Raw genomic sequence first — 15,182 nt, forward strand, 5'->3', positions numbered from 1 at the left:
CCTCCCTCCCCCCCCTCCCTTTCTCTCACCATGATGGCCAGACTCACCCTCTGAAAGCGTAACCACCCCATGAAATGTTTCCTTCTACGATGTCTCTTCTCAGCAATAAAACAGTGAACAGTAACTACGACAGAGGGTGGTACTGGCCCGGGCCATGACGTTTTGTGAAAGAACGTGGAAGGACTTTGCAGCTCATCCTAGGAAGCAGCTTGCAGGGCAGTGATGCTGAGAGCCATGGGAACTACGGAAGTCCTCAGAGTGGAACATTAGCAACTGTGGCTGCCGTTTGCCTGTTTGCCCTCACTCTTGCTGGCAAGTGCATCTCTCCTGTTCCCTGGCCACCCGCGTCACTGGTGTCGGGACCTATTTCCTTTGGGATCCCATCATCGACTGAGAAGTGGCAGCTCGTATGGCTCGCCTGGGACTGAGAATGTGTGGACAGAACTATGGGGCCCTTGGCCTTTTTGTCAGGAGGCAGCCATTATTGGACTACTAAGACCCAAGCCTGTAAGCCACTCTAATAACACCCTACAGTAAGATATCTAACTTAATAAACATAATATGACAGTATGTCTATCAGTTCTGTTCCTTTAGAGAACACTGATGAATGACTGGATGAGCCAAAGACAACAGGTCAAGTACCAGCTACACGTGGTTCCTTAGTTTTACAACAAATGGATGGTGTGCATGCGTTCGTGTGTCTGTGTGTGTGCGTCTGTGTGTGTGACTGTGTGTGTGTGTTGTTTTGAAATGGGATCTCATGTAGCTCAGGCTAGAGGGTCTACCATATATAACCAAAGATGGCCTTACTGCTCTGATCCTACTGGGGTTATAGGTGTGCACCAACAGTTTTATGTGGTGCTAGACATGGCCTTCTACATGCTAGGCAAGCATGGCTGGGCTTGCAAGGCTGAGGCAGGAGGGCCTTGAGTTTAAGATCATCAGCCCATGCTATATAAACTCTTTCCCACCAAATAAAGACATAAACAAACATTTGAAAATTTTAAAGCTCACTTTTTTTTTTGGAAGTTTGACACAGTACTTAGAGGAGGAAAAAATCTTAAGGCGTCAGTCAGCAGAACCACCTAGCTCCAGACTGAGCTACATCCCCAGCTCGTGTGAAAACGGGGGAGGAGTATGACCGACTGCTTCCTCGCTTACAACTGACTGGGGATCGGCTGAGGAAGCATGTGTAAGAAATTGAGTAACTGTGCTCTGGGCCTGAATGCTTTCCAGAGACCCCTTAAATCATCTCTGCAGGTGGCGAGTGAGGCCGGAGCACAGGATACCGCCTTCCCCAATTCAGTGTGTTTGCAAAAGCTGACCAGGGCCCCTAGCTAACATGTGCCCTTAATTTTCTGACTCTGGACACTTGTCCCAGTTAACACGCACATCTGCCAGATGAATGCCACCCACTCTGGGAGTGTGTTCCAAGTTTTGACTAAAGCTTTCATGCTTCTGCTGAGTGAAGCCCAAAGCCGGAGAGCTGGGGAGGAGGTTAACAGTGAACTCAACTCCTGGCAAAAGGAACATAGGGATTTTTATTGGAGGAGGTTTGTCCCTTAGGGGTGTCATTCCCAGTTAGTGCTCACTCCGGTGCTCCCTGATCCCCCCCCTGGTTGTCTCAAGGTGTAAACTCCAGGCACAGCTCCGGCACCATTCCCGCCTGCTGCCTTGCTCCCTGCCATGATGGTCATGGACTCTACTACCTGCTGGCACTGGGAGCCCCCAATTTCTTTTATAAGTTGCCTTGGCACAGCAGTAGAAAAGTAACTAAAATACCATGTATCCATAATTGGTTTAAATTTAAATTTAAAAGTCACTACATCAAAGCTCATTACAAGTTACATAAAAGCTGGGCATAGTAGCAACACCTTAATTCCCAGCACACAGAAGGAGAGGCCAGTGGATCTTTCTGAATTCAACATCAGCTTGGTCTACACTGTTCGTTCACTGGACCAAGGCACGTGCCACACGCTGAGCCTGATGGCCCAGAGTTAAGTTCCCAGGATCCACATGGTAGTAGCAGTGAACAGACTCCTACAAGCTGACCTTATGACCTCCACACACATACACACAGGACAAATGAAATGTAATGTTTTCAAAAGTTAGCTAGTACATGGTAGAATGTGCATAGGTTATGTGCAAATATGCTATTGCATTTTAGGGAACTACAGCATCCTGAGAATTTGGAGATATATTTATTGTGGAGAATTTATCTTTTTTTCATTTTTATGCCATTTTCACATTTTATTCTCCTAACAGCAGGTTGCCATAGACAAAATACTCGCCCAACTCAAAGGTAATCAAAAACCAGAAATATCAACTGAGGATAGAGTGTAACCTATTTTTAATGATGATTCTTAAGCGTTTTAAGCCCCCCTGCTAGCCCACCACCCACCAGAGGTTCAGAAAAGAACAGATGGGTCTGGGGGCTGGGGAAGTAGACCTGTTTAGAAAGGTTCTTTGGCCCAACTCCCATCGGTGTTGTCTGGAAGTTCAGTTCACAGGTTAGCAGGAGGTGGCAGCTCAATCCACTCGCAACGTTTCACAGATACATCAGCTGTCCAGTGTGGTAGAGTTGGCACAGCAAGCACGAATGGACAGCAGTGGTACTACTACCTAGCAGAGACAGCCGGGCCTCAGCCTCAGCATGAGTCAGCAGGCAGGACCAGGAGGAACGCCAGGAGTTCTAGGCTGTGCCTCTTTTAGCGAAGATCAGCGAAGACACAAGACCAACAAGCGTTGCACGGCTAGCTGTGCCAGCAAGCCAGCCTCAGTCACTACCCATCAACTTCTACTGATACCCTCTGAACATCTTGTGTCTTCCATAGGTCTGGCCTCAGCACGTGTGTCTGTCTCAGCTGACATCACTTTGCCAATCTGCCCAAGACTGAGGAGTCCAAAGAAGGTAGCAAGAAACTGCAGCACACCACCAGACTTTTTTTGATGTATTTCTCTCTATGGAGTCCCAATAAATGCAGCTCAATTACACAGTGTAAGACAGACCAATACAAGCCTGCTCTTAGCAAAGAATCCTTCATCAAGTGTCTTTTCACAGACTTGCTTTTAGCAGAACATCCTCTCTCCTGTGTCTGCTTCAGCTAAACATTTCTTCACAAGTCTGCCTTCTTCTTTCATCTGTGTCCATGTACTGGCTAGTTTTGTGTGTCAACTTGACACAGGCTGAAGTTATCACAGAAGGGAGCTTCAGTTGGGGAAGTGCCTCCATGAGGTCCAGCTGTGGGGCATTTTCTCAATTAGTGATCAAGGGGGTAGGGCCCCTTGTGGGTGGTGCTATCCCTGGGCTGGAGGTCTTGGGTTCTATAAGAGAGCAGGCTGAGCAAGCCAGGAGAAGCCAGCCAGTAAGAAACATCTCTCCATGTCCTCTGCATCAGCTCCTGCTGAGTTCCAGTCCTGACTTCTTCTGGTGATGAACAGCCATGTGGAAGTAAGCTCAATAAACCCTTTCCTCCCCAACTTGCTTCTTGGTCACGATGTTTGTGCAGGAATAGAAACCCTGACTAAGACAGTCCACTTCAGCTAAACGTTCCCTTCATGCTCCTTCTATACTACCCAACTGACTTTCCAAAGAACCCTTAAGTTTCCACTTCAGTAGAGCTTGATTCAGTAGAGTACTGTCTAGCATGCTCAGGGTCCTGGCCTTAATCCCCAACCACAGCATGCAAAAGTGAGCACACGCCCAGGCCCCACAGGAGCTAATCATCTTGCTCTGAGGTGTGCAGAAGCTGAGCAGACTGATTCTCTGAGCCTCTTCCCAATGTTCCATCCTGGCGATAAGAAAAAGGTGTTCCCACTGCACACACTCTACAGCCCCGCGTGTGTTCAGACACCCACAGAAACCCCGGAATGTGCAGCACAGCTCACAGACGCTATGTGGGCTAGGCAGGACAGAAGGAGGCTGCAAGAGGGAAAAAAAAAAGTGACTGAATATGTATGCAAGGAGACAGTTTTGCTTCCTGCCGTGCTGGGGTCTGTCGGTGCTGACATGTGTTTCAACTGTGGGTGCCACTCTGCAGCAAGACGTGAGGAAGCAGGATCTGCTGCTATTTATAAATGTCTTATTTTGGGCCATCTTTCCTGTAAAGTAACAGGCAATCCAGACAGGGACTAGGGATTTTTTTTTTTTTTTGTGAACTGAATTCAGAAAACCTGACACCTTGCAAATGCCCTCCACATTGAGGCCTGCTGCTGCTAAGAGCTTCTGAACAGAGCCAGATGGACCCTGTCTGATCAGAACCTGTCATCTGTCATCCCAGGGCGAACAATGTCCTTTTCGTCAATTTCCCTCTTGTGAAAAACAGCTTCAAACAGAGAATTTGGGGCGGAGTGTGGTAGCCTTAATCTCAGCACTGATTTGTGAGTTTATATGAGGCTAGCCTAGTCTACATGAGGCCAGCCTACAATACACAGCAAGCTCAAGGCCAGTCAGAGCTACACATGAGACCATGTCCTGAAAACAAACAACAACAAAAAATAAAGTAGGCTAGCAGTGTATGGCAATGTGGTACAGTGGTGGAGTATCTGCCTAGCACAGGAAAGACTCTAGGCTTGAGACCCCCACAATGCAAGAGTCACAGGTAGTTCTTTGCCATCATCTTGATGCTGGGAATGAAACCCAGGTCCTCTGGAAGAGCAGCCAGTGCTCTTCACCACTGAGCCATCTCCACAAACCCCTTAAAGGACTCCTAAGTGCTGGGGATCTATAATGAACAACCGTTAGACTGAAAATAAAGGACGTAATACAGTTGTTGGTGGAGTGGGAAAGGCGCTGTGAGGGAAGGGGTTGGGAAATCGGGAAAACTGCTTCCTCCCGTTTCCGATCAGACCCTGGAGAAAGCTGTGGTCTTATGGTATCACCAAGCACTGGTCCTAGAGCCTGACACCGCCACGGTTTCAAAACCTGCTCCCAGTGACCTATGTGATTCTGTGCCTGGGATTCTCACAGACATAGGATTGAAAGCCTAAGTGTCTATACAACTAACTCACAAGAAAGGGCAACGTGGAAAAGAAGCAGGAGCCAGGACACCACTGGCAGAGGAGCAACCTTGGCAATAACCTTTAAGAGGAAGATAGTGCTGATGCTTGAGAGAAGTGTGCCCATTAGAGCTGGAGATCATCTAAAGGGCCACCAGTTGGCCGACATACACATCAATACTCTTCTGCCCCTGCCTAGATGCCCAGCCTCTCCCAGCCAGAGTGCATTAGGATAGATGTTTACAAACCATCAGACTGCTCTGTGAGGATGCGTGATGTGTGACGCATACACGGGTCCTCGGATGAGACAGACAGCAGGGAACCAGGCTACAAGACCCGGAAGGGACTCTCAAAGCTGTTCAATGCAACTCTAAGGAAGGGCATACAGTTATCCAGCTATCAGGTTCTATTCCAAGCCATGGGGTTTGGGGGGGTGGGTCACCAAGGCAACCGTCTTACCTGTTAATCCAGCCGGTGTGAGAGGAGAAGTAGGTGTCACTGACTACACCTACTTTACCTGGAAGACAACCAAGCTCTAGTGACAAGGCCTTGCCAGAAGCTACTACTCAGCAAAACTTGATGGAGGCTGGATGAGCAACTCATACACTGAGCCACACCCTCTGCTGTCCACCCAGGAGCCCCACCTTCCTATCTAAAAGGCGACTTTTGAGGCTCGTGAGACGGCTCCATGGGTAAAGGTGCCTGGTGCCGAGCTTGACAAGCTGAACCCACATGGTGGAAAGAACTGACCCCAGAGGGCGAGCCAATGTGTGCTCACAACGACACATACACTGATAAATGTAACTTTGAAAAACTGTCTTAATAAAAACAACTTTTCCAGTTTTTCTGGTTTCCCAGTTCCCTCACTCCAACACTTAAGGGCAAAGAAAGAAAGAAAAAAAGAACTGTTTCCGAAGGTAAGAGTTCCTTGCTCCTCTGCCCCTGATGGGTCTGGTCATTTAGGGTCAACCTATTATTAGTGTTGGGCATGGCTCCCTCAAGAGTCCAGCTTGGCTTTCCTCTTCCCAGCTCCACTGCCCCACTGCCCTGCCCTGCCTTGCCCTACCCCCAACATCTCACCCTAGGGGCAGTTGGGGGTATTTGGTACACAGCAGATCCCTTCAGGATTTAATCACATAAACCGTTTTCCTTATGCTCCACCGCAGCCACCACCACCCCACCCCCCAACTCCCGGCCAACCAACCCTCTTCCCAGATCTGGAACCCACAATTCAGCCACATGCTGTAATGATAGAGCTCTGGCCTCTGGTTCAGATCCCAGATCAAGGCTCTCAGCCACCTGACCTTTCCCCATCTGGTTTGTAGCTCAAGGATGTAGCTCAAGAAAAAGCCACAATCGCTGGCTGCTCCTGACTCTTGCCCTTCCCTCTCTGTGGGTAACTACCGAGTGAATCAAGATTGGTATTCTCACTAGAAGCTGCCTAAGCACAAGCTTAAGAAACCATTTCTCTTCCCTTCCCGCATCTGTATTTACATTCCCGGGTCCTGTCCACCTGCCTTTTCCCACATCAGGCTCCTCCTGGACCGCAGCCAGGCGGGCGGTCCTGGGCATGCTTTTCTGTGAACTCATCACATTTTCTGAAAGCCTTCAAGGCTCCCGAACCATGGACCACCTCAGCTTAAGGACAAAGTTAGAAAAGGTGACTGGTTATCAAACAGTGGCGCAGACCTGCTGGTGGTCACCCTTTCCTACCCACAAAAACTTCCATAAAAACTGATTATTTAACCTTGCCAGTCACGTTGGCACATTGTCTGTAATCCTAACATTCAGAGGACTGGGACAGGAGGGCTATGTGAAGAGACCCCACATTTTTATTTAAAAAAAAAAAAAAGACAAACCTCTCCCAATTCTTTAAAGCCCAGATAAAGCACAGAGGCACAGATAAGCACCAGAGAAAAACGAGCCGGCAAGCAGGCTGACCTCGGCGGCCACAGCTAGTGGCAGCCTGGCCTTTGCGGTCAGGTCTGTCAACAATACCCTCCTGGTTTGCTGCTTTGTGAGAGCTTTTTGTTTCGTTGTCCTGTGCTGTCCCCTGCCCCACCCTGTCCTCCTCTAGACCCTGTCTGTGCTCTTGAGTTCCACATAGAAAATGGGTTTCTCTGTGTAGCCCTACTAGAACTCAATGATCCACCTGCCTCTGCCTCAAAAGTGCTGGGGTTGGAGGCATGTACTGCCACCACCCTGAAGGGGAAATCTCCGTGATGGATTCTTTGCTAAACACACACACAAACACACACACACACACACACACACACACACACACACACACACACACACCGATCCACCTTGCACTGCATTATTGAGCTGTATTTGTTGGGACTCTACCATAGAGAGAAACGCACCAAAAAAGTCTGGTGGTGTGCTGCAATTTCTTTATTTTATTTTTTCTTTTGTTTTGTGAGACAGGGTTTCTCTGTGTAGCCCTGGCTGTCCTGGAACTCACTCTGTAGACCAGGCTGGCCTCGAACTCAGAAATCTGCCTGCCTCTGCCTCCCAAGTGCTGCTTCCTCAGGTCTGCTAACACCGACGCAGGCAGGTGCTGAGGAAGCCCTGTGGAGGACTCGTGATGTTTGGAGTATAAAAATGCCTCTCTAGCCCTGTGGTTGTTCTGCTTTCCTTTGTTTAACCTGATTTAACAGTTAAAATATTCATTAGGATGTAAATATTAAGTGTCAGTTTAACCAAATCCCAACAGAATTCCGCATAAAAAAAGGACAAGTGTGGGTAAAGGATCAGTGAACTCAGACTTCAGTAAAAGAAGTCAATAAAACTGTAATACTGAGCCCAGGGGCGGAGGCAGAAAAATGACAGTACACTGCTTCCACTTCTTTGTTTTGAAATGCTAAGATAAATAAAAGGAGAAATAACCAGAAGCGGTGAAAGTAGCTCTCTGGGAAACGGGATGAGCTAGTACAGGATTGTTGGTGTTACAGGGCTTACACGAAGGGTTAACTGTCAGCATCGTGACCATCCTCACCAGGACCACATCAGCTACCTGTCACCGTCACCATCATCACCATCATCACCATCGTCACCATCCTCGCCAGGACCACATCAGCTACCTGTCACTGTCACCATCACCACCATCATCACCATCATCACCATCCTCACCAGGACCACATCAGCTAACCTGTCACCGTCACCATTGTCACCATCATCACCATAGTCTGTCACGCACACTTGCGTGATGGTGGTATTTGAGGCGAAAACTTCAAAGAAAGTCAGTGTCCTGCCTCCACATTGTCGCCTGGCACCCCAAACTCAGAGGTGGCCCAGATATGTCTTCGTACTAGTGTGCTAGGAACTCACCAAGATATCATTTTCTTACAGCTAGCAAGAGAAAATTCGGACATTGTTTTCTGACCTTCACCAAAGTTTCCAACTATCTTAGTTTAATGTTTTAAGTACTAAAGAGTAATTGAAAGGTTTCTCTCACTCTAAGACATTATCTGAAAGTGTTAGGTCAAGATTCTCCTCTGCCAGCCTCTAGCAAGAACTAGAAAATTAGCATAAGAATACCTCAACAGGGAGGGCTCCACCGCGCTTCCTCCTGCTTCACACCTAACTACCAGACCCTGCTGACCTGGGTGTGTGGGGGTCGTTTTGCCTACGTGACTTCAGTCTAGCACTAAGACTGGGGGAAGAAGGACTTGGACTCACATACAAGACTAGCACTAGAACTCAGATTCATGTATCTCTCGCAGTCCCCCGGGCCCAGAACACTTGGGCCCCGGGGGATGCAACACCAGTTCAGAAGAAATAGCTGCTGCTTTAGACCCAGTATGTTTCAGATAGCCTCAGATGTACCTCAACTGTTGAGCTGCCAGATTTTTCATTTCTCTTTTACAATGATTGTAAAAGCCTCATGCCATTTTTAAAGAAATACACTCAGATTTTACACCACCCGTGTGTAGTCTGTTTGTCAAAGCCGAATCCCGTGCCCACCTGGCCAGAATCCCTTGTCCCGCGGAACAGGGACCCCGCGAGAAATCCCGGTCCGTGACAATAGTCACCAGAACCACATCAGCGACCTGTCACTGTCACCATCGCCACCATCATCAACATCATCACCAGAACCACATCAACTACCAGTCACTGTCACCATCGTCACCATCATCACCATCATCATCACCAAAACCACATCAACTACCTGTCACTGTCACCATCATCACCATCATCATCATCACCATCATGAGATGATGCCCAAGGACGCTGCTGCTACTGAGCTCCAAGCAACTTTTCAATTGCCATCCCTGTACACTGCTCTGTAATCTCCACAGTATAAATTCTCTACATAGACCAAACTGATATTGACCTCAGAGATCCAACTGCCTTTGCCTCCATCGTGTGGGATTATAAAGGTGTGACACCAACAATTTACATTTACTCTTGTGTGTTGCTGCAGCCTTAAACCTAGGCCTTGTAAAGGTTACCCAGTGTGGTAGTGCAGTGCTTTTTATTCCTAGCACCCAGGAGGCAGAGGCAAGTGGAGTTCAAGGCCAGCTTGGTTTTACAGTGTGAGTTCCAGGGGCAGCCAGGGCTACAGAGAAACCGTGTCTACACCACCCTCAAAATGGAATGGCCCCCATAGACTCATAGCTTTGAATCCTTGGCACTACTTGACAGGGACTAGGAAGGTGTGGCCTGGTCAGAGCAGGTGTGGCCTTGTTGGAAAGTGTCACTGCAGGGGGGCAGCTTTGGGATTTCAGGCTTCAACCCAAGTCCAATGTCTCTCTCCCTGCTGCCTGCAGATCCAGATGTAAAATTCCTTCCACTGTGTGATTCGGGGAATCAAACTCAGGCGTCAAGCCTGGTAGCAAGCACCTTTGTCAAAGCACTATCACCCCCATGCACAGCCTGGGACAGCAGTAGAAAGTAAAAATAGCCAATGAAATGCCAGGGCGTCAGCTCTTCCTGTGACATCAGGCTCGCGAATGACATCAAGCTCACGTGGGGACAGAAGCCAGCATGGCATCACTCTGTCCAAGAATCTCTTCAGATGTCATGGGCTACAATACAAACTGCCCTCTCTGGCACAAACACACACACACACACACACACACACACACACACACACACACAAACTAATCCCATAACCAATTTGGTGCCCAAGGTCCTTGTCTTAACAATGCTGTTAACCACCACCCCCCCAAAAAAAAGAGTTAGCTCAACAAAACTCCACATGCAGCTTCAGGAGATGAGTGGCCCTTTCTGAAGCTCACCCTCAGACACCCTCCCCCTGCTAATGGATCTAATCTGCCCTTCAGAGAGACATCTTGGGAGTGGAAGTGCAGGACCGATCCCCTCCTCCCAGGTGTTGGCTGTGGTGCTCTGGTTAGAGGGTCGTTTGTCGGCAGGTGGGATTGGAGCACTGCAGTTGGAAAGTGGTTGGGGTGCGGGGGGTGAGGGACACGGGGTGGAAAGCCACGGTTGGTAGTGGTGTCCTGTTCTCAGAAGAGATTAAAGGTGGTTCTCACAGACTTGGCTAGTGCCTGTGAAAATGTGTAGTTGTTTCAGAGCAAGCCTGGCATCTTCCCATTCTCTGGTTTCCCGACTTCCACACAGGCATCCACCATGGTACCATCAGCGGAGAAGCCCTTGGCAGTGAGTGACTCAACCTTGAACTTCCAGCCTTAAAGCAGAAAAGGAAATAAGCCCCTTTTCTCTGCATGTTCCCTAGCCTCGGGGATTTTGTTCGGGTGAGAGGAGACAGACCAACACAGTCAATAACATGGACGATCAGTTTTCCGGAAGGGATATCCTGGATACGAACTCTCTTCACAGGCATGCCACTTTGTCAGAATCCACAGAACACAGCTGGGAGTAGACGGCAGTGTTCGCCTGCCAGGATCAAAAAAAAAAAAACGCTCCCCAAAAGTCGAAGAAACTGACAGTTTGTGTAAAGCAGGCTGGTATCCAGCTGATTGCTGCAGAGTCAAGATAATGTAATATCTCAATAGACGGGATTCCCCGGGGAGAAAGAAAGGTTAAAGAAGAAATTTACCAAGGAGGATAACTTCTTTCTACAGATGTACTCTATCTACCTAACTAAGCAGGCTGGCACACGCCTGTTCTCCCAGCACACAGAAGGCTAAAGCAGGAGTTCAAGGCCACTTACGTACACACACACACACACACACACACACACAAAGACTGTAGCTCCGTTTGTAGAGTGCTTGCCTAGCAGTATACAGGGGTTTGTGGTACGGACTTGAAATCCTATCACTCGAGGTGAAGGAGCTTCCAGCTATATATATAGTGGGAATTATCTAAGAGGTTAAGTGCTGTGTCTGTGCAGAAATGTGAGTGTGCGACTAAAAGAAAATCACCTAATGGGGGAGCCTCAAGGAACCCTTACCAGCCGCCTTTTAGTTCCCCCTCAGGGCTTCCTACACAAGATTTCTTCTTTGCTCACCAAAATGTTTGAGAATTTCTACCACTAGACCAGCTGCAACTGTCCACCAGACCAGCTGGGTGTACCGCTAGCTACATTTTCCTGTAACCAACCTGGAGACAAAAGCAGATCTGTAGTTTAAGACCACCCCAGTCCCACTCTCCCGACCTCAGAAGCTCAACTCAAGCCCTGACCTAGGTATAGCCTGCGCTTCTGACCCAGGGCTATAAGGGGAGCATCCCTGTGGTGTGTGGGAGGGGGTTGGGAGCATCCCTGTGCTGTGTGGGAGGGGCCTGGAGCATCCCTGTGGTGTGTGGGAGGGGCCTGGAGCATCCCTGTGGTGTGTGGGCGGGGCTGGGAGCATTCCTGTGGTGTATGGGAATGGGCCAGGATCATCCCTGTGGTGTGTGGGAGGGGGCTGGGATCATCCCTGTGGTTTGTGGGAGGGGCTGGGATCATCCCTGTGCTGTGTGGGCGGGGCCTGGAGCATCCCTGTGCTGTGTGGGCGGGGCCTGGAGCATCCCTGTGGTGTATGGGTGTCCCCTCCCCAGCAACTCTACTTGTTCAGTTATCCAGCAGCCAGCTTGAGCCTTGTCCTGTAGGGTTGTTTGTTTTTTACCAGAGCATGACTGATTATGGCACTGGTCATGATAACTAACTCTACCTCCTCTCCCATTCCTGGATGTCACAAGATAGAGGAGATCATGAAGAATCTGGTCTCGTATAAAATAGCTCATTTTCTGTTTTGTCTTTTTAAATTAATTTACTTTTTAATTAAGTTAACTTATTATTTAATTATTTTTGCTTGTTTTTTTTTTCATTGTTTTTGTTGTTTTGGTTTTGGTTTTCTTAAGGCAGGATCTCACTAGGTAGCCCTGGCGTCAGCATCAAATGACCCTTTCATGGATGAGTGTCACAGATACCCTGCACATCAGATATTTACACTACAACTCATAACAGTAGCAAAATTGCAGTTATGAAATAGCAGCGAAGACAATTTTACCATTGGGGGTCCCCACGGCATGGACTGTATTAAAGGGTCACAGCCCTAAGGAGGTTGAGAAATATGTACACCTGGCTGGCCTAGGAACTCACAGATCTGTCTACCTCTGCCACCACACCTAGCCCAGATTAATTCTTTAGTGGGTTCACATTTGCTCCAGTGCTGGGACCATAGGGAATACAGAAGATGCTGGTGGACATGCATCAGTTGGCAGTGTCTCATACACCAAGCGCTGGCTCCATCTTGAGCATCCCACGAACTGCGGCATGATGGTACACACACCTATAACCGAGCATTAGAGAGGGGCATACCCAGCACTCAAGAAAAATCAAGGTCTTCCTTCAGCTCTAGGCCAGGCTGGGCTACACGAGGCTATCTCAAACCACCCCAACACCCCATATAAACTGGTGAGCTGATGCACAAGGGTCATACTGTCAAGGCTAGCCTGAAACAGATGAGATCGTGGGCAGGAAGAAGTGGGTACAGAATAAGTAGGTCAGGGCAGTGACCTTAGTGACCCCACCTTGACCGGGACCACTCCCCCTCCACTTCCTGGTCACCATGAAGCAAGCATGCAGCACGCACTTTGGCACCAAGCTCTCTCTCAGCTGATGCTCTTGCTTTGCCTCAGGCTCTGCAACAAGACTCCAGTGGCCAAAGTAAGTTCATGGTCACAGGCTGACACTGATGAACACAAGACTCTGTGACAGGAAGGGGGACAGGAGGTTGTTTGTGGCCAAAGACCGAATACTACCAAGATTCTTTCAACACACCAGAGACTTGGGAGCTCTGAACTGAGCATAGACCAAACACACACTCCTTAAATGCCCAATTCACAGCACCTCAGGCCTCCACTTCTGCTTTTTGTTTGTGGTGTCTGCTGTTCATTCTGAACCTAGGGTCACCTATGAAGGGGGCTCAGTTCCCAGTCCCTGTGGGCGCTCACCACGCTGCCTCTACTTAGCGTGTGCTAAGCAACCCAGACCAAAGTCAGGTTTTCTGGGCCCTCCAGTTCGCTGGACAGGCTTGGGATCCAGCACCACTCGCCGGGCTATGGGACTCGAGGGTGGTTACTGAACTCTGTGAAAATGGGGAGTCCTTACAGCAACCCGCCTCTGGGGGCTGAGGGGTTACGGAGTTAAGAGATGTTACTCCGCCGGGCAGTGGTGGCGCGCGACTTTAATCCCAAGCACTTGGGAGGCAGAGGCAGGCGGATTTCTGAGTTCGAGGCCAGCCTGGTCTACAGAGTGAGTTCTAGGACAGCCAGGGCTACACAGAGAAACCCTGTCTTGGGAAAAAGCGAGACAGAGCTGTTACTCCTAGGCAGGCACACAGTAAGAACTGGGAAGACAGTCACTCTAAGGAAAGGAGCAATAAAGCAAACATTAGGGACTTTTAGGTAGTGCAGTTAGTGACAAAGTGGCCAGGGAACCTCACGGCACAGTTGGAGCTTCACAAATGAATGTGGTACTTCGGATTAGGAGGACAAGTGGGCTGGAGAGATGGCATGGTGGGTAAAGGCCCTTGCTGCCAGGGCTGACCTCAGTTTCAATCTCCAGGACCCATATGGCAGAAGGAAAAAACTTTCTGCTCCAAGTCACCCTCTGATAACATTGATTCTGCGGCACTGGGCAAGCAGGCACGCTCAGGCAAGCACGCACAGGCACGCTCAGGCAAGCACGCACAGGCACGCTCAGGCAAGCACGCACAGGCACGCTCAGGCAAGCACGCACAGGCACGCTCAGGCAAGCACGCACAGGCACGCTCAGGCAAGCACGCACAGGCACGCTCAGGCAAGCACGCACAGGCACGCTCAGGCACGCTCAGGCAAGCACGCACAGGCACGCTCAGGCAAGCACGCACAGGCATGCAAGCCAAACACAAAATGGAGGGGGGTTTTTTGTTTGGTTTTGTTTGTTTGTTTGTTTGTTTGTTTGTATTTTCGAGACAGGGATCCTCTGTGTAGCCCTGGCTGTCCTGGAACTCACTCTGTAGACCAGGCTGGCCTCGGAACTCAGAAATCCACCTGCCTCTGCCTCCCAAGTGCTGGGATTAAAGGTGTACGCCACCACCGCCTGGCCAAAATGTAGTTTTTAAAAAGCCATGAATTTGTTTCATAAAGAGAACAGAAAGAAATGGTGTAACAAATGTGGTAAAAGTGGTTTAGGCTTCACTGATGTATCTGGGGATAATTTTCTTGGTTTGTTGGGAGAGGGTCTCAACATGAGGCCTTAGCTGGCCTGGAGCTGCCTGTGTAAACCAAGCTGCCACTGAACTGACACCAATCCACCTCCCTCATGTCTCCTAAGCCCTGGGATCCTGAACACGAGCTACAATGCCTGGCTAGAGGGCATGTGCGCATGTGTGTTTTAAATAGATTAAGAGGAGAAAACCCGACAGGATTGGACCAGGGAAAGGCTGCCCTTCCTTATAAAGTCAAAGGGCTATGCCACACCTCAAAACTGCTGAGCGCCAACAACTTCCTGAAACTCAAACATCTGTCCAAGTGCTCAACAGAAGAGCTACGGTCTCTGCTGCAGATGCAGGGTCCGTTTAAAGTTGGCTTTTCCAAGAACTGGCATGTGAGACTGACTTCTCGGATCTCAAATTCTAAAGTTAGAATGGGGGCAGAGGGTCAGGTAGACTCCACATAAGACACGGAGGGAAACCTGAATATACTTTCTCTCTCTCTCAAGTGCCTGGGCACCTGCTACATTGTACAAACATAAGAGCAGTGTCCTTAAACTGGGAAGATAAGATAGTACA

The 15,182-nt window shown here is 49.1% G+C and overlaps 2 protein-coding genes and 1 long non-coding RNA gene across 3 annotated transcripts in view; 1 reads left to right on the forward strand and 2 right to left on the reverse strand.

Moving 5' to 3' along the window:
• The window catches only part of LOC116103060, a 2,789-nt gene extending 2,462 nt beyond the window's left edge, over positions 1-327 (forward strand). The window contains exon 3 of the long non-coding RNA XR_004123371.1: positions 104-327. This is a non-coding gene — a long non-coding RNA (uncharacterized LOC116103060). The remainder of the gene's footprint in view (positions 1-103) is intronic.
• Uck2 (uridine-cytidine kinase 2) overlaps positions 1-15,182 on the reverse strand; it is a 63,014-nt gene that overhangs the window by 33,290 nt on the left and 14,542 nt on the right. The gene's annotated exons all lie outside the window — the stretch shown is intronic.
• Positions 1-15,182, reverse strand: part of LOC116103047 (homeobox protein engrailed-2-like) — a 46,934-nt gene that overhangs the window by 17,578 nt on the left and 14,174 nt on the right. The gene's annotated exons all lie outside the window — the stretch shown is intronic.

This window comes from Mastomys coucha, unplaced genomic scaffold (genome assembly GCF_008632895.1).
Source record: "Mastomys coucha isolate ucsf_1 unplaced genomic scaffold, UCSF_Mcou_1 pScaffold1, whole genome shotgun sequence".
Taxonomy (NCBI): domain Eukaryota; kingdom Metazoa; phylum Chordata; class Mammalia; order Rodentia; family Muridae; genus Mastomys; species Mastomys coucha.